The sequence below is a fragment of the Schistocerca americana genome, chromosome 4, assembly GCF_021461395.2.
Source record: "Schistocerca americana isolate TAMUIC-IGC-003095 chromosome 4, iqSchAmer2.1, whole genome shotgun sequence".
Lineage (NCBI taxonomy): Eukaryota > Metazoa > Arthropoda > Insecta > Orthoptera > Acrididae > Schistocerca > Schistocerca americana.
This window is the reverse complement of record NC_060122.1, coordinates 808,632,285-808,657,669: the sequence shown is the minus strand read 5'-3', so window position 1 is coordinate 808,657,669 and position 25,385 is coordinate 808,632,285. Positions and strand designations below refer to the sequence as shown.

At 43.7% G+C, this 25,385-nt stretch overlaps 1 protein-coding gene across 1 annotated transcript in view; it reads left to right on the top strand.

The window, feature by feature from the left end:
• LOC124613817 (beta-1,3-galactosyltransferase 4) overlaps positions 1-25,385 on the top strand; it is a 718,801-nt gene that overhangs the window by 344,325 nt on the left and 349,091 nt on the right. The window lies entirely within an intron of this gene.

The following is a 25,385-nucleotide window of genomic DNA, read 5'->3' as shown; positions in this document are numbered from 1 at the left end:
CTTATTTTCTGTCACCGAGCGAGGTGGCACAGTGGTTAGCACCCTGGACTCGCATTCGGTAGGACGACGGTTCAATCCCGCGTCCGGCCATCCTGATTTAGGTTTTCCGTGATTTCCCTAAATCGCCCCAGGCAAATGCTGGGATGGTTCCTCTGAAAGGGCACGGCCGACTTCCTTCCCTAATCCGATGAGACCGATGACCTCGCTGTTTGGTCTCTTCCCCCAAAATACCAACCAACCAACCAACCAACTATTTTCTGTCAGAGACAGCAAAGGGCTTGGAAGAGCAGCTGAACGGAATGGACAGTGTCTTGAAAGGAGGGTATAAGATGAACATCAACAAAAGCAAAACGAGGATAATGTAATGTAGTCGAATTAAATCGGGTGATGCTGAGGGAAGTAGATTAGGAAATGAGACAAAGTACTCGTAGTAAATGAGTTTTGCTATTTGGGGAGCAAAATAACTGATAATGGTGGAAGTAGAGAGGATAAAAAATGTAGACTGGCAATGGCAAGGAGAGCGTTTCTGAAGAGGAGAAATTTGTTAAAATCGAGCATAGATTTAAGTGTCAGGAAGTCGTTTCTGAAAGTATTTGTATGGAGTGTAGCAATGTATGGAAGTGAAATATGGACGATAAATAGTTTGGACAAAAAGAGAATAGAAGCTTTCGAAATGTGGTGTTACAGAAGAATGCTGAAGGTTAGATGGGTAGATCACATAACTAATGAGGAGGTATTGAATAGAATTGGGGATAAGAGGAGTTCGTGGCACAAATTGACTAGAAGAAGGGATCGGATGGTAGGACATATTCTGAGGCATCAAGGGATCACCAATTAAGTATTTGAGGCCAGCGTAGAGGGTAAAAATCGTAGAGGGAGACCTAGAGATGAATAGACTAAGCAGATTCAGAAGGATGTAGGCTGCAGTAGGTACTGGGAGATGAAGAAGCTTGCGCAGGATAGAGTAGCATGGAGAGCTGCATCAAACCGGTCTCAGGACTGAAGACCACAACATCATCAACAACAACAACAACAGGCAGTTAGTCATGAAGCTGACGTATGAAGACGTAAGTTATGTGAGGATAAATTTTTTTTTTCTAAATAGTTTCAGTAAAATCATTTAAGAAAGATCTCAGTTCAGCAGGCGAGCACGTGACATTGTGTTTTGTGTCCACGTTTAACCAGCACTGTCTCAGATTTCCCGTCGTGTATGGTGTGACGTCAGATGTCAAACAGGACTCGTGGTCGGCTAGCGCAGATAGCATTCTGGGTACCTTACAAGGGAAATTGCAGTGGAGCTATCACGAAAAACATTTTTCTTGTTCCCATGTTAGTATCTGCCTCTTTTGCCAAAACACTTGTCTAAATTGTGTTACCATCCCAACATGATTCACCGGATGCAGTTGCGACAGAATCCTGAAACAGTGGTTTATTAAGTTGGGAACTGAGAACAAGTCAGCTGTCTTGTTACACGCAGTAAATCTCGTTTCACCAGCTATTGATGGCCCTTAAGAATTCGTTTGTTTCACTGAAAAAAAAGAATGTATACATCTACTTCTATATCTACATGATTACTCTGCAATTCACAATTAAGTGCCTGGCAGGGCGTTCGTCGAACCACGTTCAAGCAATTTCTCTACCGTTCCACACCGAACAGCACACGGGAAAAACGAACATTTAAATCTTTCCGTGCGAGCTCTGATTTCTCTTGCTTTATTGCGATGATCGTTTTTCCCTATGTAGATATTTTCACACTCTGAGGAAAAAGTTACATCTATTATTCTGTAGATAATGAACTTTCACATCTGGACCATATGGCGAAATACTCTCCTATTGGCGTGCCGTCATCGATCAAAATTTCGTTTCCATATCTTAGTCCGTTTATGACAGGTGAACGATGTTAAGAGTATTTCATTATGGCTTGATCGCTAGTGCCCAGGATCAGAAATGAGTGCGTTACGTAAAATAAATTCTCGAATTTGGTGACAGATAGGTGTCATCCCAAGTTTAATGAGAAATTCGACATCTTAGCTAAATTTCGTAGCCAGCAACATACGATGCGATGTGCGGCAAATGTGAATTCGTAGAGACCCATATTTTTCACTGCAAACTTTTCGAATTTCGCGCAGTGTCATACTTAAAATGCGAAACAGTAAAATAGCTATGACCATTAACGAAATTATACTAATGCGTGGTCTCTGTTCCTTCGACAGAATAGACACCACGCATTCAAATAATTGATAAGCCTGGATGGGCAATGGACCACTTTTTCTACATCTACATCTACACTCCGCAAGCCACTCAACGGTGTGTGGCGGAGGGCACTTTGCGTGCCACTGTCATTACCTGCCTTTCCGGTTCCAGTCGCGTATGGTTCGCGGGAAGAACGACTGCGGGAAAGCCTCCGTGTGCGCTCGAATCTCTCTAAATTTACATTCGTAATCTCCTCGGGAGGTATAAGTAGGGGGAAGCAATATATTCGATACCTCATCCAGAAACGCACCCTCTCGAAACCTGGACAGCAAGCTACACCGCGATGCAGAGCACCTCTCTTGCAGAGTCTGCCACTTGAGTTTGCTAAACATCTCCGTAACACTATCACGCTTACCATAAAACCCTGTGACGAAACGCGCCGCTCTTCTTTGTATCTTCTCTATCTCCTCCGTCAACCCGACCTGGTACGGATCCCACACTGATGAGCAATACTCAAGTATAGGTGGAACGAGTGTTTTGTAAGCCACCTCCTTTGTTGATGGACTACATTTTCTAAGGACTCTCCCAATGAATCTCAACCTGGCACCCGCCTTACCAACAATTAATTTTATATGATCATTCCACTTCAAATCGTTCCGCACGCATACTCCCAGATATTTTACGAAAGTAACTGCTACCAGTGTTTGTTCCGCTATCATATAATCATGCAATAAAGGATCCTTCTTTCTATGTATTCGCAATACATTAAATTTGTCTATGTTAAGGGTCAGTTGCCACTTCCTGCACCAAGTGCCTATCCGCTGCAGATCTTCCTGCATTTCGCTGCAATTTTCTAATGCTGCAACTTCTATGTATACTACAGAATCATCCGCCAAAAGTCGCATGGAGCTTCCGACACTATCTACTAGGTCATTTATATATATTGTGAAAAGCAATGGTCCCATAACAGTCCCCTGTGGCACGCCAGAGGTTACTTTAACGTCTGTAGACGTCTCTCCATTGAGAACAACATGCTGTGTTCTGTTTGCTAAAAACTCTTCAATCCAGCCACACAGCTGGTCTGATATTCCGTAGGCTCTTCCTTTGTTTATCAGGTGACAGTGCGGAACTGTATCGAACGCCTTCCAGAAGTCAAGGAATGCGAATGCACAAATACGTCCGACTTTCTGTGGGAATCTCTAATTAGCGAATGGGAATATAATGGACAGGAACTGCGAATGGGTGGCGCTCGGTGGGAATGTGGATCGTCCGCGAGGCTTAACGAGATAGTCCGTGCAGTTGCAATAACGCCGTGTCCCGGATGGCGCCGTGGTTATTGCACCTGCCTAGTAAGCGGGAGGTCCCGGGTGTGATTCCTGGTCCGGTACACATCTTCGCTCCCCGCCGCCAATTCCAGTTAATGTCCGAATGCAGCTGACAGGCGTCGCCATGGGTAGTCCTCTCAGTCCAGTGGTGGCCAACTTCTTCATGGAACAATTCGAAGCACAGGCACTGGACTCGGCGACTTGCAAACCTAAGGTGTGGTACAGGTACGACGATGATACTTTCGTGGTGTGGAGCCATGGTGAAGAACAGCTCGGTGACTTCCTAAGGCACTTGAACAGCCTCCATGCCAACATAACATTTACCATGGAAGTAGAAAAAGACAAGAAACTGCCATTTCTAGATGTGCTGGTCACAAGGGACGGCGAAAACCTGGGACACAGCGTGTATCGAAAACCGACACACACGGACCGATACCTGCACAAACTGTCAAACCACCACCCGAGCCAGAAAAGAGGCATGATTAGCACGCTCGTAACGAGAGCAGGTCGAATATGCGAGCCGCAACACCTCAAACGAGAAATGCAACACCTGGAAACTGTTCTGAGGAGCAATGGGTACTCCACAAATTACGTTAGAAGTGTAACAGAGCCAAACACTCGGCGAAGGAAGGAACCAGAAGAAGAAATGTCGGGTACGGCCTTTCTGCCGCCATACATTCCCAGAGTGACGGACAGAATCGACCGTATATTGCGCAAACTTGGCGTAAAGACGATTTTCAAATCGACAAGGAAGATCAAAGAGTGTCTTAGATCGGCGAAGGAGAAAAGAGACCCACTTGCAATGTCGGGAATATACCGTATACCATGCACATGCAGAAAAGTTTATGTCGGAATGACTGGACGATCCATCAACACCAGGATCAAAGAGCATAAGCGACATTGCAGGTTGGGGCAGGTGGAGAAATCGGCCGTGGCAGAGCACGCACTGAATGAGACCGACCACGTAATAAAATTCGCCGACACGGAAGTTCTGGCTGTAGAGAAGCACTATCACACGCGCTTGTTTAGAGAAGCTGTAGAAATACAAAAACACGCGAACAGTTTCAACAAGAAAGAGGAAAGCCTTAAGGTAAACGGATCCTGGCTTCCCGTACTGCAGCGAACGACCGTCGCAGGTAGCAAGAGGAGAACCGCACCGGAAATGACCGCGGAGAAGCCCTCGGACGTTGGCGCGCCAGGTACATATAGTCTGCGGCCGCGAGCTCGGCTCCAGTTTACTACCGGCAATGGAGGGTGAAGCTTTGACAAAATGCCAGCCACTCGTGCTGGCGAAACGTCAGAAAAATCATTAGATGAACGTCAGCCGAAGAACCCGAGACAGAAGCCAATAGGCAGTTTGTCATTAAGTGATTGCCACTTATCCATGAAGCTGTCACATAAAATAATAAGTAAGGCAAAAATCTATTTCTTTTACCGAATAGTTTCTGTAAAATCGTGTGAGAGAGAGACTGCTGTTCTCACACTAGGCGGTTGAGCGGTCTGCTTCAGCAGCTGCGACCTGCGGACACGCGTACGCACAGATTGAAGAGCGTGCAAGGCCGCTCGGCCCATTGTCCACTTAAGCCCGAGCACGCGATGCTCCGGCCACGCTAGTGGTGAGGGGGGGGGGGGGGGGTCGCCACGCCGTCTGCTTTGTCGGGCACGCGTTCGCACCTACGTGCTGCGGGTCCTCCTCATCCTCCACAACTTCTCCACTTCCAGCAGTGACGTAATCACTGCTTCCATCCGCTTACCATATTTCCAGCACAGTGCGTCCCATCTTAGAAGAAAGATTAAGGAAAGGCAAACCTACGTTTCTAGCATTTGTGGACTTAGAAAAAGCTTTTGACAATGTTGAGTGGAATACTCTCTTTCAAATTCTAAAGGTGGCAGGGGTAAAATGCAGGGAGCGAAAGGCTATTTACAATTTGTACAGAAACCAGATGGCACTTACAAGAGTCGAGGGGCATGAGAGGGAAGCATTGGTTGGGATGGGAGTGAGACAGGGTTGTAGCCTTTCCCCGATGTTATTCAATCTGTATATTGAGCAAGCAGTAAAGGAAACAAAAGAAAAATTCGGAGTAGGTATTAAAATTCATGGAGAAGAAGTAAAAACTTTGAGGTTCGCCGATGACATTGTAATTCTGTCAGAGACAGCAAAGGACTTGGAAGTGCAGTTGAACGGAATGGACAGTGTCTTGAAAGGAGGGTATAAGATGAATATCAACAAAAGCAAAACGAGGATAATGGAATGTAGTCGAATTAAGTCGGGTGATGCTGAGAGAATTAGATTAGGAAATGAGACACTTAAAGTAGTAAAGGAGTTTTGCTATTTGGGGAGCAAAATAACTGATGATGGTCGAAGTAGAGAGGATATAAAATGTAGACTGGCAATGGCAAGGACAGCGTTTCTGAAGAAGAAAAATTTGTTAACATCGAGTATAGATTTAAATGTCAGGAAGTCGTTGCTGTAAGTATTTGTATGGAGTGTAGCCATGTATGGAAGTGAAACGTGGACGATAGATAGCTTAGACAAGAAGAGAAGAGAAGCTTTCGAAATGTAGTGCTACAGAAGAATGCTGAAGATTAGATGGGTAGATCACATAACTAATGAGGAGGTATTGAATAGAATTGGGGAGAAGAGGAGCTTGTGGCACAACTTGACTAGAAGAAGGGATCTGTTGGTAGGACATGCTCTGAGACATCGAGGGATCACCAATGTAGTATTGGAGGGCAGCATGGAGGGTAAAAATCGTAGAGGGAGACCAAGAGATGAATACACCAAGCAGATTGAGAAGGATGTAGGCTGCAGTAGGTACTGGGAGATGAAGAAGCTTGCACAGGATAGAGTAGCATGGACAGCTGCATCAAACCAGTATCAGGACTGAAGACCACAACAACAACAACAGCGTCCCACTTAACCCATTAGGGATCAGGGGTACATTAATGGTACACATGACAGGACTTTAGTTCATCAGGTGTCTTCTTTTTTTACAACAGTGTATTTCTAAACTGTTGTAATCCTTATTTAAGAATTACTGAACAATCGTTCTTTCAGGTTTCTGTTAGTAGTTGTGAGAAGCAGTCCGCTATCGGTAAAAACTGACAATTAATTTTTTTATAAAAATTCAACAACCACGGTCCAATCACACCATGGATTTAGAGTAAGTATAGCAACGAAATATTTTATCATTCAATAATTCCTTAACAAACCGACAACCACATCTACATCTAGATACATACTCCGCAATCCACCATACGGTGCGTGGCGGAGGGTGTCTCATACCACAACTAGCAATTTCTCTCCCTGTTCCACTCCCAAACAGAACGAGGAAAAAAATGACAGCCTATATGCCTCTGTTCAAGCCCTAATCTCTCTTATCTTATCTTTGTGGTCTTACTGCGAAATGTAAGTTGGGAGCAGTAAAATTGTACTGCAGTCAGCCTCAAATGCTGGTTCTCTAAATTTCCTCAGTAGCGATTCACGGAAAGAACGCCTCCTTTCCTCTAGAGACTCCCACCCAAGTTCCTGAAGCATTTCCGTAACACTCGCGTGATGATCAAACGTACCAGTAATAAATCTAGCAGCCCGCGTCTGAATTGCTTCTATGTCCTCCCTCAATCCGACCTGGTAGGATCCCAAACGCTCGAGCAGTACTCAAGAATAGGTCGTATTAGTGTTTTATACGCGGTCTCACACATGTCATTTATTGAAATGCTGTTTGTATACAGGGACACGTGCTACATTTTCAGCGTTATTCAGGGCGTAAATTTTAAGTTGACAAACCAGAATAACTCGAAAAATAAGCTTCACACCAAAAAAATGTGTAGAATCCAATTATTTTCGAGGGCGACATCTGCTGGTGCTAAAATTAGCCCGCCACCCTTGGTGGGGAGGGAGGGGAGGAGGGAACTTTAAAATTTCAAACGGGAATCCCCATTTTTCATTCCAAAATTATATTCTACATAAGAAACTACGTGAATATTGTCTTAAACATTTGTTTTGATTCTTGGTAATTGGCGCTGTAATTCAAGAAAATCCATGTTCTCATTTTTGCGTGGAAAATGGTTACGGATAAATAAAAAGTACTTATTTACTTCGTTAATTTTGATCCGCTTAAACTAAAACTCTCCTTCTCTCCCGATAGGGTGGGGTTCGAGAAATTAGAGTTTTACAAATGTTGACCCAAATATCAATTCTTACCGCAGATTCGGATAAGTTTTGTTTGTTTCGTGGTCATGAGGGCACACAACTTTTAATTATCAAACAAATCATCTGGCTAGCTAACTAACTAGTTACTTTTAGCGAATCAAATATTGCGAAGTAAATAAGTATATTTTATTTATCCATAACCATTTTCCACGCAAAAATGAGAACATGGATTTTCTTGAATTACAGGGCCAACTACCATGAATCAAACAAATATTTAAGAGAGAATGTACGTAGTTTTTTTACGTAGAGTCTGTTTCTGCAATAAAAAATGGTGCCAACGTAGTTGCCGCTGCCAACCGAACGCGTGGTGATGCTGGAGCTTGACTTCAGTTAAGTAGTTTTATTCGACATGGTACCACGGTACTGTAGGTTTTAATTTTTAATGTTGACTGTGCCTTACTCTGGCATGTTACAGTAATTTTATGCTTCTGAAGAAGGCTACATTATTCTAGCCGAAACCTGGGTAAAGACCAGAAAATTTTCGGAACTGAGGCGGATTTTTCAATGTATTACACAAATAACGGTAATACTGTACAGAAATAATTTCTGCTAGAGGTCAATGAAGATAACCAAATCAATGTGGCGAATCGCTTTCGGTTGTCAGATAAAACAAAATTTCAGAAGACCTTGTAATGGTTCTTTATTTACGTGACCATTACGGCACTCCAACTCCAGTTCTCGATACCAGTAATATCGTACTACTTTTCTGCGAAGTAACAGACATATTTTTGTCACAATATTCACATTTGTTTACATTAATGTATAGGTACTCCGATGTGTTACAGTGATATGGTTCTTGTATGTATTCATTTCTGTGAGACTGTCATAATCTTTAACTTACTTGTAACTGTTTTGGCGCGAATGCGCACAGAGCAGTATTTGTTTCACTTTGCAGAAGTTAAGTTGTTATTTTGCTTTGTAAAAGAGCAGTCAAGTCTTGTGTTTGGTTCAAGTGGAAATTGAATATATGAAGATTAATACAAAACTGTTTTCTTGATGATGTGACAATTAAGAAGAAGTATATGTGAATTTACAAGAAGTTTAATAAAAATGTGGATCGTGAACACTAAGTCAAAAATTATTTCTACCATACCATTGTTCTGATCTGGTATTGTTTGATCATTAAGAATTTCCTGAAAAACGCATTTTTTATGTCTTCAATTATTGCTAAAATATAGATCTGGACCTCCTAGCAGTCAAAGTGGAATGACCCTACAATCAACAAGATGAGCCAGAACAACTTCGACGAAATCTATGTGGGAATCCATTCAAGATAAGTGCCAAAATTAATGACTTTTTTTTACAGTGACTTCATTATTTTAGTTCTGTCGACACCATCCACAGTCAATAACTTTGTTGTTGCCCGATAAAGCGAACATATGCTGTGTGGTGTCACCGGCAGACACCAAACTTGCTAGGTGGTAGCCTTTAAATCGGCCGCGGTCCGTTAGTATACGTCGGACCCGCGTGTCGCCACTATCAGTGATTGCAGACCGAGCGCCGCCACACGGCAGGTCTAGTCTAGAGAGACTCCCTAGCACTCGCCCCAGTTGTACAGCCGACTTTGCTAGCGATAGTTCACTGTCTACATACGCTCTCATTTGCCGAGACGACAGTTTAACATAGCCTTCAGCTACGTCATTTGCTACGACCTAGCAAGGCGCCATATTCAGTTACTATGTCTTCTGAACAGATAATACTCTGACTCATGTACCGTCAAGAGCGACGTTCATCATTAATGGATTAAAGTTAAGTATCAAACTACTTACGTCCGCTTTCTGAATTCTAATTCCTTGTCATGTTCCAGACCTCACGTCAGTATAGTCCTTCCCTCCTCACGCCAGCCTGCGTGAGCTAAAACGCGTGCATTTCGGCCTCCTCTAGTAACACAGTGTTGGCTCTTCTGCCAACACAACATGCTGCGTGAGCAACATTATTAAACTGATTTCTAACCTACAGGGTGGTCCAAAAGTGCAGAAACACCCTCATAAAATTCAAAGGGAGTAGCAAACAAGGAAAAAGAGTCCGTACACATGAGGAACGGGAAGGGGGAAACTTTATAGATTACGTCACCAACATGGCGGCCATCTTGAAAGCCGCCATCTTGGATTCAACTCCAAAATTTCAAATGGGAATGTGGTTATGTGACATATCAAACAGATAGAGAATTTCACCATAAAAACAATGGCTTTGTTATTTTAAACATAGCTTTATTCATTCTCGGGTCATGTGACATATCAAACAGATAGAGAATTTCACCATAAAAACAATGGCTTTGTTATTTTAAACATAGCTTTATTCATTCTCGGGTTATAGCTAGTTACATGTGGCAGCGGTGGGACGCTCGGCAGCGTCGATGTTACACAGTCCCGAGAGACCACCAACAGTCATAGGAATGGCTCGATATGTTGTCCATTACCTTGGATTGTTAATGCTATCATCCAAACCCAGTCCTGATGAACTTTGACCAACACATCTGGCTGAATTTGACCACACCCATCAGCAATGCGCTGCTTTAGATGATTGAAATCCCGTATTTTCACAAAATAAACCAGTGCTCTGACATGATCCCAAAGATAAAAATCCAAAGGAGTCAAATCTGGTGAACGTGGTGGCCACTCCACAGCACCCCTACGACCAATCCACTTTTGAGGGAACTGCACATCCAGGTATGTTCGCACATTGTGCGCATAATGTGGTGGGGCACCATCATGCTGGAAGAATTCCGTAAATGTTCCGTCCTCCGATAACAACGAGAGAAACATTTCTTCATCCAATAACCTCAGATAACCGTTGGCTGTTAACGTACCATCAATAAAAAAAGGTCCAACGACTTTGGTACCCCACACACCACACCGGAGCAGACCATCACTTTTTGCGAGTCGACCATTTTGGAAGGATGAATCCAGTGCGGGTGTGTGTCGGACCAGTATCTGTGATTCTGCTTGTTCACTTCACCATTGATGAAGAAATTGGCTTCATCACTGAACAGCACCTGACAGGGGAAACGCGGGTTTATCTGCAGCTGCTGTGTCACCCATTCTGCGAACTGTATCCGACGGTCTGGGTCATCCTCGTTCAGGTGTTGGAGCAGCTGAATTTTGTACGGGTGCCATTTGTGCTGCGGTAAAATTCGCAGTATGGAGGTACGGCCAACCCCACATTCTTGTGACAGGCGACGAGTACTCGTACTCTTGCTAAATAATGCCAACACGCTTCATCGGTGGCGGATTTTGGTCTTCCAGACTTAGGTCTATCTGCGACAGAATCTGTTGCTCGGAATGTGGCCAAAAGCTTGGCAAATGCGCTGCGAGTGATGGGCTGTCTGGTTGGGTGACGACTGTGCTTCTTTCTCCTGATATCAAGATGATTTCAATGCGTTCTTCGTACGTTAAAGATATTTTGTAACCTGTAAATAAGGAAACAATGATTAAAACGTTAGCATGAGTAAATGATACCTAACAGTTAAACACATGTAACATATCAGGCATGGGATAGTCACTTTGCACCGTTTCAGACTCCATTTTATGACTTCTCAGTGCGTAATACTCACGCTGCCGAGCGTCCTTCTGCTGCCGTAAGTAATTGGCTATAACCCGAGAATGAACAAAGCTATGTTTAAAATAACAACGACATTGTTTTTCTGGTGAAATTCTCTATCTGTTTGATATGTCACATGACCACATTCCCATCTGAAATTTTGGAGTTGAATCCAAGATGGCGGCTTTCAAGATGGCCGCCATGTTGATGTCATAGCCTATAAAGTTTCCCCCTTCCCGTTCCTCGTGTGTAGGGACTCTGTTTCCTTGTTTGCTACTCCATTTGGAATTTATGAGGGTGTTTCCGGTCTTTTGAACCACCCTGTACTTTGCAAGTGGTGGTATTGTTAGAACCTGTAATCGTTATTATTATATACAAGGTAGGATTTTGGAAGACATAAATCAGGCTTTACTGATGCGATATTCATGAAAAACAGAGGCATCTGGAAATGATTACTCGGAAATTGGTAAAAAAAGAAAGAAAAAGAAAAAAGAAACTATAGATGGTGAGTGAAAAGCACGGAGAAGCCCTCTTGGATCAGCGCCTACAGAGAGAGAGAGAGAGAGAGAGAGAGAAAGGGTAGGTTGAGGAGAGAGAAATCGGGAGGGTGCTTGGGGAGACTGGGCGCCAGATGGAGAAGTTACTTTCATCGCAGCAGACACGCTTTGTTATCGTGTGCAGCTGCTCGGTTCCAGCTATTACGAACAGCGGCGATGGGAAAGAAAGAAGCTATTGTGGTGCAGGAGGAGGTGGATATAACGAGTGAAGAACGACGCGACGCGATAGGCGCTGAGCAGCGGCCAGGTCGACAGCCGACAGTCGATAGCCGCCAGCGACCGGCGAGGATCGACGGCGCGCTCGCTCAGCGCCCGGCGGGCGGGCGCTCGGAGCCGCTGCTGTCACTCCTGCTGATTAAACGGCAAATATTTGGCGCCGGTCCTGCCACCGCGTCTGCTGCCTCTGCGAATCGATATGAGCTGGGCTGGCCCGCCATACCGGCGAGCGGCGTCCGCACCTCCGTGCCGCGGCGGGCACACCGTGAATGACAATTAGGTGCGCCAGCGGAGCGTGCGATGCGTGCGGATGCGCCCCTATATCCGGTCTGTCAGCGAGGGAGCGAGCGTTCACCTCGACGCACCTCCTCTGGCCGCGGCGCGGCTGACACCCAAAGCTCCAGACGTCAGGCACTCAGATCTGCACCAAACATTGTACAGGGTGATTCAAAAAGAATACCACAACTTTAAAATTGTGTATTTAATGAAAGAAACATAATATAACCTTCTGTTATACATCATTACAAAGAGTATTTAAAAAGGTTTTTTTTCACTCAAAAACAAGTTCAGAGATGTTCAATATGGCCCCCTCCAGACACTCGAGCAATATCAACCCGATACTCCGACTCGTTCCACACTCTCTGTAGCATATCAGGCGTAACAGTTTGGATAGCTGCTGTTATTTCTCGTTTCAAATCATCAATGGTGGCTGGGAGAGGTGGCCGAAACACCATATTCTTAACATACCCCCATAAGAAAAAATCGCAGGGGGTAAGATCAGGGCTTCTTGGAGGCCAGTGATGAAGTGCTCTGTCACGGGCTGCCTGGCGGCCGATCCATCGCCTCGGGTAGTTGACGTTCAGGTAGTTATGGACAGAGAAGTGCCAATGTGGTGGCGCTCCATCCTGCTGAAATATGAATTGTTGTGCTTCTTGTTCGAGCTGAGGGAACAGCCAATTCTCTAACATCTCCAGATACTCTAGTCCAGTTACAGTAGCATCTTCGAAGAAAAAGGGACCAAAAACTTTATTGGCTGAAATGGCACAGAAAACGTTCACCTTAGGCGAGTCACGTTCATACTGGGTTGTTTCCCGCAGATTCTCAGTGCCCCATATACAGACATTGTGACGGTTGACTTTCCCGTTAGTGTGGAAAGTTGCTTCATCACTAAACACAATCTTTGAAACGATATATTCATCTGTTTCCATTTGAGCAAGGATAAAATCACAGAAATCGATTCGTTTAATCTTATCAGCTGCAGACAGTGCTTGAACCAATTTCAGACGATAAGGTTTCACAACTAAACTTTTTCGTAGGACTCTCCATACAGTTGATTGTGGAATTTGCAGCTCTCTGCTAGCTCTGCGAGTCGATTTTCCTGGGCTGCGAACAAATGCTTGCTGGATGCGCGCTACATTTTCATCACTCGTTCTCGGCCGTCCAGAACTTTTCCCTTTGCACAAACACCCATTCTCTGTAAACTGTTTATACCAACGTTTAATACACCACCTATCAGGAGGTTTAACACCATACTTCGTTCGAAATGCACGCTGAACAACTGTCGTCGATTCACTTCTGCCGTACTCAATAACACAGAAGCTTTCTGTTGAGCGGTCGCCATCTTAGCATCAACTGACGCTGACGCCTAGTCAACAGCGCCTCAAGCGAACAAATGTACAACTAAATGAAACTTTATAGCTCCCTTAATTCGCCGACAGATAGTGCTTAGCTCTGCCTTTTGTCGTTGCAGAGTTTTAAATTCCTAAAGTTGTGGTATTCTTTTTGAATCACCCTGTATATTGTTGAGTGGTACTTAAGATAGGTAAATAAAATAGTGAAATCAATATGAAGTAGAAATTACAAAATAAATGAAAAACTTGGTTTAGTTTAGAAGAGTTACACACTGGCAAACAGCGGGCAGAGCAGCAGTGGCAACGGCCGGCGCTTGCAAGTCAGCACATTCAGGAGAAGCCATCGCCCTCCCCACGTAAGCAGAAGCCATCGCCCTCCCCACGTAAGCGGAATCTGTCGATTCAGCCGTCAGGGCATCGCCCGACCGGCTCACGTGTTTCTCAATTGTCACATGTGATCAAAGGCCCTCGTCTACATTCCAAGAGCAAATGACCGACGTTAAGAACATTCTTCGAGAAGGTTTTCAATATGACAGAAGAGGCAATGACCGTGAAGTCGTTCACCTCTGGTGAACTGAAGTAAATAAATACGCAGTGGGCCTGACAGTAGTTTTCAGTGCAGTTTCGGTTCAAGTTCAGTACCAGTACAGTTCTGTCAGTGCTGAACACCGTCATGCAGGAAGAGACTACATCGTACACAGAAGCACCAAGTCTGCCGCTGTAATGCAATAGCTAATAGCAGCCTCGCCGCCAGAAGACAGAAGGTATTTGAAGACTGATGTTTACGTACCCGGGTGACTCGTGGGGACAGGAATGAGACGGCCTGACATCAGCAGTCACCTGTGAGCTGGTGATGAAGATCTGACAGCCGAAGACTGGCAAGCTGGAGTCTGTTGTTCGAGTCCGGGACACTGGCTTTCCTCCGCCGCGCCGCTCCGCTGGCCGATGCACAACACTGACACACGTGGCCGCTTAGAGAAGAGAAACACTGGGACGCCACATCCGAGGTATCACCATCCGATGCACGGCTTCGTTCTCAATAATTAAACGGGCCACCTCACGATGCGCGTCTCCAGTCAACTGGGCGAAACAGCGACACGAGATACACACCGCCGGGTGTAATCAGACGCCGCCACTCATGCAGCAGAAGGCTTCGCAAAAGACACAGCTGGCGCTCTCCCAGCCAGAACAATCCAGTAAGGAAACCGTTGTACAGATCTTTCAATAAAAGTCATCTTATGTAAAAATGCTGTTTCATTCTACCTCATACCGGAGCCAAGGAAGAACCCACCCTGCCCACATGTTGTTAAGAGAGAAAAAGTAATTTATTTAGTGTTCTTCACCCTGACATAATGCTTTAGAATCAAATGCCCTTTGCAGTAATGCTCATCCTGACAATTGACTAGCATCAAAAAAGTTTACTCAGTTACAATATCGATAGAGTATCAACCAGAACTCCGATTTAGCTCGTGCTGTCGTCCAGCAGAACGGAACGAGCGAAAACGTTAATCAAAAGCAACACCAGAACAACCAAAGCACCGAAAAAAGTACCTGTGAGCAATATACAGGGTGGTCCATTGACAGCGACCGGGCCAAATATCTCACGAAATAAGCATCAAACGAAAAAACTACAAAGAACGAAACTCGTCTAGCTTGAAGGGGGAAACCAGATGGTGCTATGGTTGACCCGCTAGATGGCGCTGCCATAGGTCAAACGGATATCAACTGCGTTTTTTTAAATAGGAACCCCCATTTTTATTACATATTCGTGTAGTATATACAGAAATAGGAATGTTTTAGTTGGACCACTTTTTTCACTTTCTGATAGATAGCGCTGTAATAGTCACAAACGTATAAGTACGTGGTATCACGTAACATTCCGCCAGTGCGGACAGTATTTGCTTCGTGATACATTACACGTGTTAAAATTGACCGTTTACCAATTGTGGAAAAGGTCGATATCGTGTTGACGTATGGCTATTGTGATCAAAATGCCCAACGGGCGTGTGCTATGTATGCTGCTCGGTATCCTGGACGACATCATCCAAGTGTCCGGACCGTTCGCCGGATGGTTACGTTATTTAAGGAAACAGGAAGTGTTCAACCACATGTGAAACGTCCAACACGACCTACAACAAATGATGATGCCCAAGCAGGTGTTTTAGCTGCTGTCACGGCTAATCCGCACATCAGTAGCAGACGAATTGCTCGAGAATCGGGAATCTCAAAAACGTCGGTGTTGAGAATGCTGCATCAACATCGATTGCACCCGTACCATATTTCTATGCACCAGGAATTGCATGGCGACGACTCTGAACGTCGTGTACAGTTCTGCCACTGGGCGCAAGAGAAATGACGGGATGATGACAGATTTTTTGCTCGCGTTCTATTTAGCGACGAGGCGTCATTCACCAACAGCGGTAACGTGAACTGGCATAATATGCACTTTTGGGCAACGGAAAATCCACGATGGCTGCGACAAGTGGAAATCAGCGACCTTGGCGGGTTAATGTATGGTGCGGCATTATGGGAGGAAGGATAATTGGTCCCGATTTTATCGATGACAATTTAAATGGTGCAATGTATGCTGATTTTGTACGTGATGTTCTACCGATGTTATTACAAAATATTTCACTGCATGACAGAATGGCGATGTACTTCCAACACAATGGCTGTCCGGCACATAGCTCGTGTGCGGTTGAAGCGGTATTGAATAGCATATTTCATGACAAGTGGATTGGTCGTCGAAGGACCATACCATGGCCCGCACTTTCACCAGATCTGACGTTCCCGGATTTCTTTCTGTGGGGAAAGTTGAAGGATATTTGCTACCGTGATCCACTGACAACGCCTGACAACATGCGTCAGCGCACTGTCAATGCATGTGCGAACATTACGGAAGGCGAACTACTCGCTGTTGAGAGAAATGTCGTTACACGTATTGCCAAATGCATTGAGGTTGACGGACATGTTTTTGAGCGTTTATTGCATTAATGTGGTGTTTACAGGTAATCACGCTGTAACAGCATGCGTTCTCAGAAATGATAAGTTCAGAAAGGTACATGTATCACATTGGATCAACCGAAATAAAATGTTCATACGTACCTACGTTCTGTATTTTAATTTAAAAAACCTATCTGTTACCAACTGTTCGTCTAAAAATGTGAGCCATATGTTTGTGATTATTACTGCGACATCTATCACAAAGCGAAAAAAGTGGTCCAACTAAAACATTTATATTTCTTTACGTACTACACGAATATGTAATAAAAAAATGGGTGTTCATATTTTAAAAAAACGCAGTTGATATCCGTTTGACCTATGGCAGCGCCATCTAGTGGCCCAACATTTCTCCAAGGGGAAAGTTTTTCTTCCGTTCATTAGTAAGATCACAGATCGCATTGGGAATGTTTTAGGCAAGTATGGGGCAGAAGCTATTTTCAGACCCACTAGGAAAATAAAAGAATTTTTAAGGTCGGCAAAAGATGCACGACACCCTTTGGCTACACCGGGGGTATATAAAATTCCTTGTAGTTGTGGACAGGTTTACATCGGTACCACAAAGAGAAGTGTGAACACCCGTCTTGTTGAACATAAGAGGAATTGCCGCCTGGGTCACACGGATAAATCGGCCGTAGAGGAACGTGTTTACCAGGAAGGTGATCATGAAATAAAATTCAGCGAGACAAGCGTCATATCAAAAACCTCGCATTATTATGCACGCTTGTATAGAGAGGCTATCGAGATTGATAAACATCGTAATAATTTTAACAGGAAAGACGAAGGTGTTAAACTGGATAAAATTTTGATGTCAGCGTTGCACCGCAAGCGTGACGATCGATTACTTTCAATCGAGAATGTTGGCAATACCAGAGACAAACTCATAGCCGACGCCACGTGATCGACAGTGGCGCCCTCTGTGCTGCCTATATAATCAGCGCTTCCTCGAGTTCTCTTCGCATTTCGCCGCTTTACCTCCGAGGATGTCTCACGCAGTCGGAGACGAAACGCCAGGAGACAGTTTTATACTTCGACCACGGCCTATCAGCCCGGAAGTTTTAAGTGAAGACTTTTATTTTCGTGTGCACAATATTTCTATCGCACTGTGGTTGGGTGCAACATGCAATTTTTGTGTGTTTATTGGCATCTGATTATTATCATTAACGAATTTGTGGTCTCCATTGGTGTAGAGTAGGGTTCTGCCAGCGCGGTACAGCTGTGAAAACGATAGATCTGGGAGTCGTTCAGCAGTCAGCGAGATTCAGTTGATGCAGGAACTGTGCGACAGCGGTGTTATTAAACGCGTGGCGACTTACTTGGGACGCCACGCAGATGGTGGCGTCTGCAGTCGTCGCTTGCCGACTGTTGCATAAACACGCCGAATTATTCGACACGGCGCACATCGGCGAGCGGCGCTACTGCTGAATTTAATCACTCGCATTAATTAAGCCATAAACAACAAACAAGTGTCGTTCAGTGCTCGCTGCTGCAGTATTTCGGCATATACGGCGAACAAATAACGTTATTAGCATTGTAAAACGTGCGGCAAGGTCAACGCGTCAGTTATATGGCCCCAACACGACGAATCTTTTTGTTTCACTCTTTCTGGTCTGTTTAATATTTCAATAAGCGTATATTTGCCTGCGTATTATTTCATCGCCATAATAATTAACGTTCACTGGAAGGTAAATATGTCGTGACGAAAGACTAAATTGAAAACTTGTGCATGCGACTGGCAGGTACACACAAAAATTTGTTCCTCTCTTTCACTGGTCGAGCCGGCCGGTGTGGCCGAGCGGTTCTAGGCGCTTCAGTCTGGAACCGCGCGACCGCTACGGTCGCAGGTTCGAATCCTGCCTCGGGCATGAATGTGCGTGATGTCCTTAGGTTAGTCAGGTTTAATTAGTTCTAAGGTCTAGGCGACTGATGACCTCAGAAGTTAAGTCGCATAGTGCTCAGAGCCATTTTTCACTGGTCGAACGTAATATTGCTTGTTACAGTTTGGGAACTAACTGATGGTAGAAGCTCTCGAAATGTGGTGCTACAGAAGAATGCTGAAGATTAGATAGGTAGATCACATAACTAATCGGGATGTATTAAATAGAATTAGGGAGAAAAGAAAGTTGTGGCACAACTTGACTAGAAGAAGGGATCGGTTTGTAGGACATATTCTGAGGCATCAAGGGATAACCAATTTAGTATTGGAAGGCAGTGTGGAGGGTGCAAATCGTATAGGAAGACCAAGAGATGATTACACTAAAGAGATTCAGAAGGATGTAGGTTGCAGTAGATACTGGGAGATAAAGAAGCTTGCGCAGGATAGAGTGGCATGGAGAGCTGCATCAAACCAGTCTCTGGACTGAAGACCACAACAAGAACAACAACAACAACAACCTTTTTTTCTGTAAACGATTGCTAGCGGTCTGACTGCAAATATTGTGATCATTAGTATCTTAATATGTACACACTTCAGTGTGTTAGTTGTTCTTCCCGCAAACATTTCCTACCTGACGGTCGTAATTGCACCAAGTGGACTTCGCCTGCCGGTATAGGTTAACCGTTTTGCGTCCGCGCGTCAAGACTTGAGCTGCTGCCAAGGTGAAAATAAACATTAATTGCGTGCTCCTGCCACGTGTTCTTGGTGGTACTAACCTAGTTAAAAACATACTACTACTAATAGCTATAATTATTAGTCTGCAAATGAAGTAAGTACTGATGATCATGATCAGTACACTGTCCTCAGTCACCAATAAAAATATCTCCACTTACACCCTTAACACTATATATGAGTAGTATGTTTTTAGCTAGGTTAGTACCACCGAGTACACGTGGCAAGAGCAGGTCATTAACGCTTATTTTCACCTGGGCAACATGCTAGGTGTTGATGCGTGGATGCAAAACGGTTATCTATACTGACAGGAGTGGTCCGCTTAGTGCAGTTGCGCCTTGAGCCTTGTTGAACAGAAGTATTTTAAATTATGCACATAACTTTCTTGGGCCTGTGAATCTGTCTTCATATTCTCTGGTTTCTGCAACATCTGCATGCGTACATTTATGCGACGTTTTCTACGTGGTGTTAACAGAACAGTGTCTAACTGAATATACTTACAGGTGACGATAAAAGCGCTTGCTTATCATTGGTAAATGAAATATTCGTTGCCAGTTTGGTACTGCAACATAACATTGGCTGTAACTGTAAATTTATAGTTCATCAGATACAACACTAGTGGTTACAAATCCCTAACGGGAGGAACAGCGAAAGAGAGATGTTCGCATGTGGAGATGGATTACAGTGGTTAGAGATAGGAGATGAACGAAAGAAATCAGGACATATACATTCCTGTTAATTTGAGACAATGGTATTCTTGCATTTAATTAAAGAGGAGTATTAGAATTTAGCAAAATTTTATCAGGAAACTGATTTCAGAATTGCATTTACCCTCCCAGCATCTTTACTTATTAAGTCTGTGTAAATTAATTTTTCTAGTTTTTTAAGTAGCGAGGAGGATGTTGAGGGCTTCGTTTCTTTCCTGCCTTATTAGATTCTTGTCCCGCTAGTGTGTGGCTGCGGATGATTTGTTGATGTTATTCACTTTACATGCATCATTGCGTCCTTCAGAGCAACTTCTAAAACTTTCACCAATCTGTCCAACGTAATGTACAGAATAATTTCCAATATATCTATATTCTCTTGGTTTGCGTATCATCTATTGGCCCGTTTCATTATCTGGGCGCGTGTCGTCCTTGATGGTACGAAGTCACCATTGTGGGCTCATATGTAACGTCTGCGTCTGCAGACGACCTTTTTGCTTTTGCAGCTGTTAGCAAACTGTGTAAATTAAAGTGCTATTGTCGGGTGAGTGTGCCTATCACTTGCTAGGAAGCAGTTAATAATAAGAGCCCAACAGCTCCGCTAATGCCCTCAACAGCAAGATAAACACGCCTCCATTCAGCCCGTAATCTCCTAATGGCGAGGCGCCCTCTTCCGCTTCGGTGGACGCCGTTAAACCGCGGCGCAACCTGCTCCTTCACTCAGTAACCATTACACGAGGAGACGATAATGCCTGCCGAGACTGAACGCCAGAAGCGGCGAATCAGCAAGCGAACAGTGGCCAATTCACTAATTGAATCGTTCTTGTAAGAGCACTCCTGAGAAGAGTAGCAAGTTTATTACTGGCGAGTGAGGGATTAAACACTTAGCATTCTGAGGTGCTCAAATAAAAATTAAAGCTTCTTGTCGATACAACACTAATGGTAATATGGTATAACCACATCTTCCTTCATACAAACAACATTAACGGTAACTCTCTTCTCGTCGTTTAGTGTACTCTGTCAAAAATATTGAAATTAAAAATCAGTTTTCCAGTATATTAGACAGAAAAATGCAAACGTTATAAGCAGTTATTTTCCGCGATAAATTAAGTACTAGTTTGTCAACGCTTCATTATATTGAAGCGACTCTCACACAATCAATAATATTGTGAATATAGTCAGCTGACAGTGCTATGACATATCCAAAAGAAATTGAATGCCACAATTAAATCAGCTATAACTGAAAAGAAAACAACGAAAAGAGGAAATATGGCTGAGAAAGTTACTGACTAAACCAGGACGACGGACCCGAAAGATTGCGTAAACTATTTCCCGATTACCCCCTGCATCGTACGACAAATTGTTAATATAGGTAAGACATGAAACAACCCGCCAGGATAGCCGAGAGCGTTAACGCGCTGCTTCCTGGACTCGGGTAGGCCCGCTGGCCACAGATCGAATACGCCCGGTGTGCCGGCCCGCCCGGATGTGGTTTTTAGGAGGTTTTCCACATCCTACTAGGTGAATACCGTGCTGGTCTCCGAGTTCCGCCTCAGCTACACGACTCGCAGACATTTGAAACACATTCACACAATTTCACGATTTACACTAGACGCAGACAGCTGGAGTACACTACTTCCATCCCGGGGAGTATGGGGTGGCAGCAGGAAGGGCATCCGGCTTCCCCTTAAAATTAACCATGCCTATTCCATACTTAGCCCTGCCGACCCTGCACACAATGCGGGATAAAGGCGTTAGCAAAAGAAAAGAAAGATAGGTAAGACACGAAATAGCGAAGAGGCTGTCGCAATAGACGAGAGTAATTTCGAAATTTCTGACGACGGGTAGGTCATTAAAATACTTGAAGTTTAGTGTTGTAATATCAACAGCTACAGTTAACAAACGTGTCATGGAAACCTGTGAAGCAGTTATATCTGCCCTGCAAGAATATATTTGGGCAATTAATGTAGAACGTTTTTCCATGTTTTGTAATAATTTAGTGAGACTGACATGCATTTCGCAGACCTCTTACCAGCCGCTGCATATATATGATGCACTTTTCGATGTAGAAGCAGTTTTTCAGATTAATAAAAAGGCAGTACCTAACCAGTCGCAGTACACTTGTTGACATGTCAACACGAGCTTGGACAAAAGGAGCAGGGCATTATTGGTGAAGCTCTATTATGAAAACGACAGTAATGCTGCATCTGCACTTCGAGAATATCGCCGGCTGAAAGGATTACGGAATAGTCCTCTTTCTCCACCTGCTGTGTGGAGCATGATGAAGAAGTTCGAATCAATTGGAGAACTGGGCGTCACTCAAAGGAAGAGGCCGACGACCGGCTGCACCACGGGTGGCTGATGAAATTGCTGTTGCTAAGGCCGACATCGCTGCGCGCAATTCCCGATCGTCAGGCGGTGCGCGTGCTGTGTCACGACAGTCGAACATCCCGTGGTCGACTGTACGGAAGGTACGTCGAACCATTGTCAAATGGTTTCTGTACAAGATCCATATGGTACAGCCGATTGCACTGCAGGTCGGACAACGACGTGTTGACTTCACTCCCTAATTTCTCGGAAGGACTGAAGTTGACGAGGACTGGCCCTGGACCATCCTATGTACAGAGGAAGGTCATTTCTCTCTGACGGGTGAGGTGAACACACAGAATTGCCGAGTGTGAGGATCTTCACCTCCAGTCACTGTGCTGCATGAAGTTCCTCTGTATGGTGAACGTGTCACCGTATGGTGTGGCTACGTTCATCATTGGCCCATTCTTTCTTGAACAGGTTGGCGCTCAGGGACCAAAGACGTGCAGTGTGGCTGGCCAGCGTTACTGTGATACGCTTCGCCAGCATGTCATACCTACCCTAGAGGAGAGAGACGCACTGAACTCAACAGTTTTCATGCAAGGTGAGGACCCACCCCTCGTCGCTCTTGAAATTAACCTTCTTCTCCGAAACACATTTGGAAACGATCGAATTATCAGCCGATAGTTTCCAAATGGTTGGCCAGCACAACCACCTGATCTCGCCCCCTGTGATTTCTGGTTGTGGGGCTACCTGTGGACAGGGTTCACCAGGGGAACATTCACACATTTGCTGATCTGAAGCGCAGCATAGCAAGAGATGCCATTGTTAAACCACTGCATAAAAAAGGGGATATGTCTAATGTCAACAACTACCACCCAATCTCTCTTCTGACTGCCTTATCCAAAATTTTTGAAAGAGTAATGTATTGTAGAGTAGCTTCACACCTTTGTAAAAATAAAGTTTTTACAAAATATCAGTTTGGTTTCCAAAACGGTTTTCCAACGGAAGATGCTATATATACTTTCACTAATGAAACATTAAATGCTCTGAGTAACCGGAAGTCACCCGTTGGGATTTTTTGTGATCTATCAAAGGCTTTTGTTTGTGTAAATCACGGAATACTTCTAGATAAGCTCAAGTACTGTGTTATGAATGAATGGGACAGTGCTCCAATGGTTTAAATCATACCTAACTGGAAGAGTGCAGAAAGTTGAAATAAACAGTTCACATAATATGCAAAAAACTGGTGATTTCTCAAACTGGGGAACAATCAAGAATGGGGTGCCGCTAGGTTCGGTCTTGGGTCCTCTGCTGTTCTTAATATATATTAATAACTTGCCATTCTATATTCACGAAAATCCAAAGCTGGTACTTTTTGCCGATGATACAAGTATAGCTATCACACCCAACAGACAAGAATTAACTGGCGAATTTGTAAACGATGTTTTTCAGAAAACCATTAAGTGATTCTCTGCAAATGGGCTCTCATTAAACTTTGACAAAACACAGTATATACAGTTCCACACAGTAAATGGAATGACACCATCGATAAATGTAGACTTCGATCAGAAATCGGTAGCTAAGGTTGAATATTCAAAATTTCTAGGTGTATGCATTGATGAGGGGTTGAACTGGAAAAAACACACTGAAGATCTGCTGAAAAGTTTGAATTCAGCTACTTATGCTATTAGGGCCATTGCAAATTTTGGCAATATACATCTCAGTAAATTAGCTTACAATGCCTATTTTCATTCTCTGCTTTCGTATGGCATCATATTCTGGGGTAACTCATCATTGAGTAAAAGAGTGTTCATTGCACAAAAGCGTGTAATCAGAATAATTGCTGGAGCTCATCCGAGATCATCCTGCAGACACTTATTTAAAGAGCTAGAGATCTTCACTGTAGCCTCACAATATATATATTCACTTATGAAATTTGTTATTAACAATCCGAACGAATTCAAAAGTAATAGCAGTGTACATGGCTACAACACTAGGAGAAAGGATGATCTTCACTACTCAAGGTTAAATCTAACTTTGGCTCAGAAAGGGGTAAATTATGCTGCCACGAAAGTCTTTGGTCACTTACCTAATAGCATCAAAAGTCTGACAGATAGCCATTGTAATTTTTCCTGCTATCTACGTGATTATATAGCTCTCAGTTCGTCCGAGCAATCAATCATTCATAATATGAAACACAGTCACAGCTCAGTCACTCAAAATGATTCAGAAATTTTACTTGTTAGAATGAAATCAGGCGATGATTCTTCTTCTGTGGAGGCTCGTGCTTTGCGGCAGTCTGCTAATCTGTACAAATAAAATGCCTCGTAATTTTTGGGAGCGTTGTATAATCAGTCGGGAAACCTCAGATCAAGCGGATATTTGGCTTTGTTGAAGTTTAACCCTCCGAAGAAGTAATGGAGCTCTTCTATTATTAAATGCAGGTTCGTATCCAGTCTTTCGGAAGTTCCCTTCTGATTAACAACTACGCAATATATCGATGAATATCATTAATTCTCAGATGTCAAATACACACCTTTTGTATGAAGGAGCAATATATCTATATATTTCCCTTTTAATCGTACAATTTCGTATCAGTTATCTTCTGTCATAAACCTCAATAATCAGATTACAGTTCTTCAAACAAAGCTCAGGCTAATCGGCACGAAGACCATCTCGGAAGCTTTTTTCTTCTAACAACAACCAGAGAGAGTACTACAAAGAATAATTATGAGCTCATGGCATAGCTATTGTATGAAACTATTTTGCGCATGGATTCTGCGAGTATGAAGATAGAAAACTTGTAAACGTCATTCAAGGGTAGAATTGTATCAGAATAATTCATCGAATATAAAGGGATATTACACCATGTAGCATTTAAAAGGAAATTAAAAGAATTTCTTAATGGCAACTCCTTCTATTCATTAGATAATTTTTTGGATATAAGAAGTGGGTAATTTCCCCAACTCCCGCAAAAAAATTGAAAATATTAACTGTCATGTAATATTTTGTGTAAAGTAATATCTTGTATAGACACCTTTTATTAACCTGACACGTTCCGCGTCATTACGAAGCGTCGTATTCATGA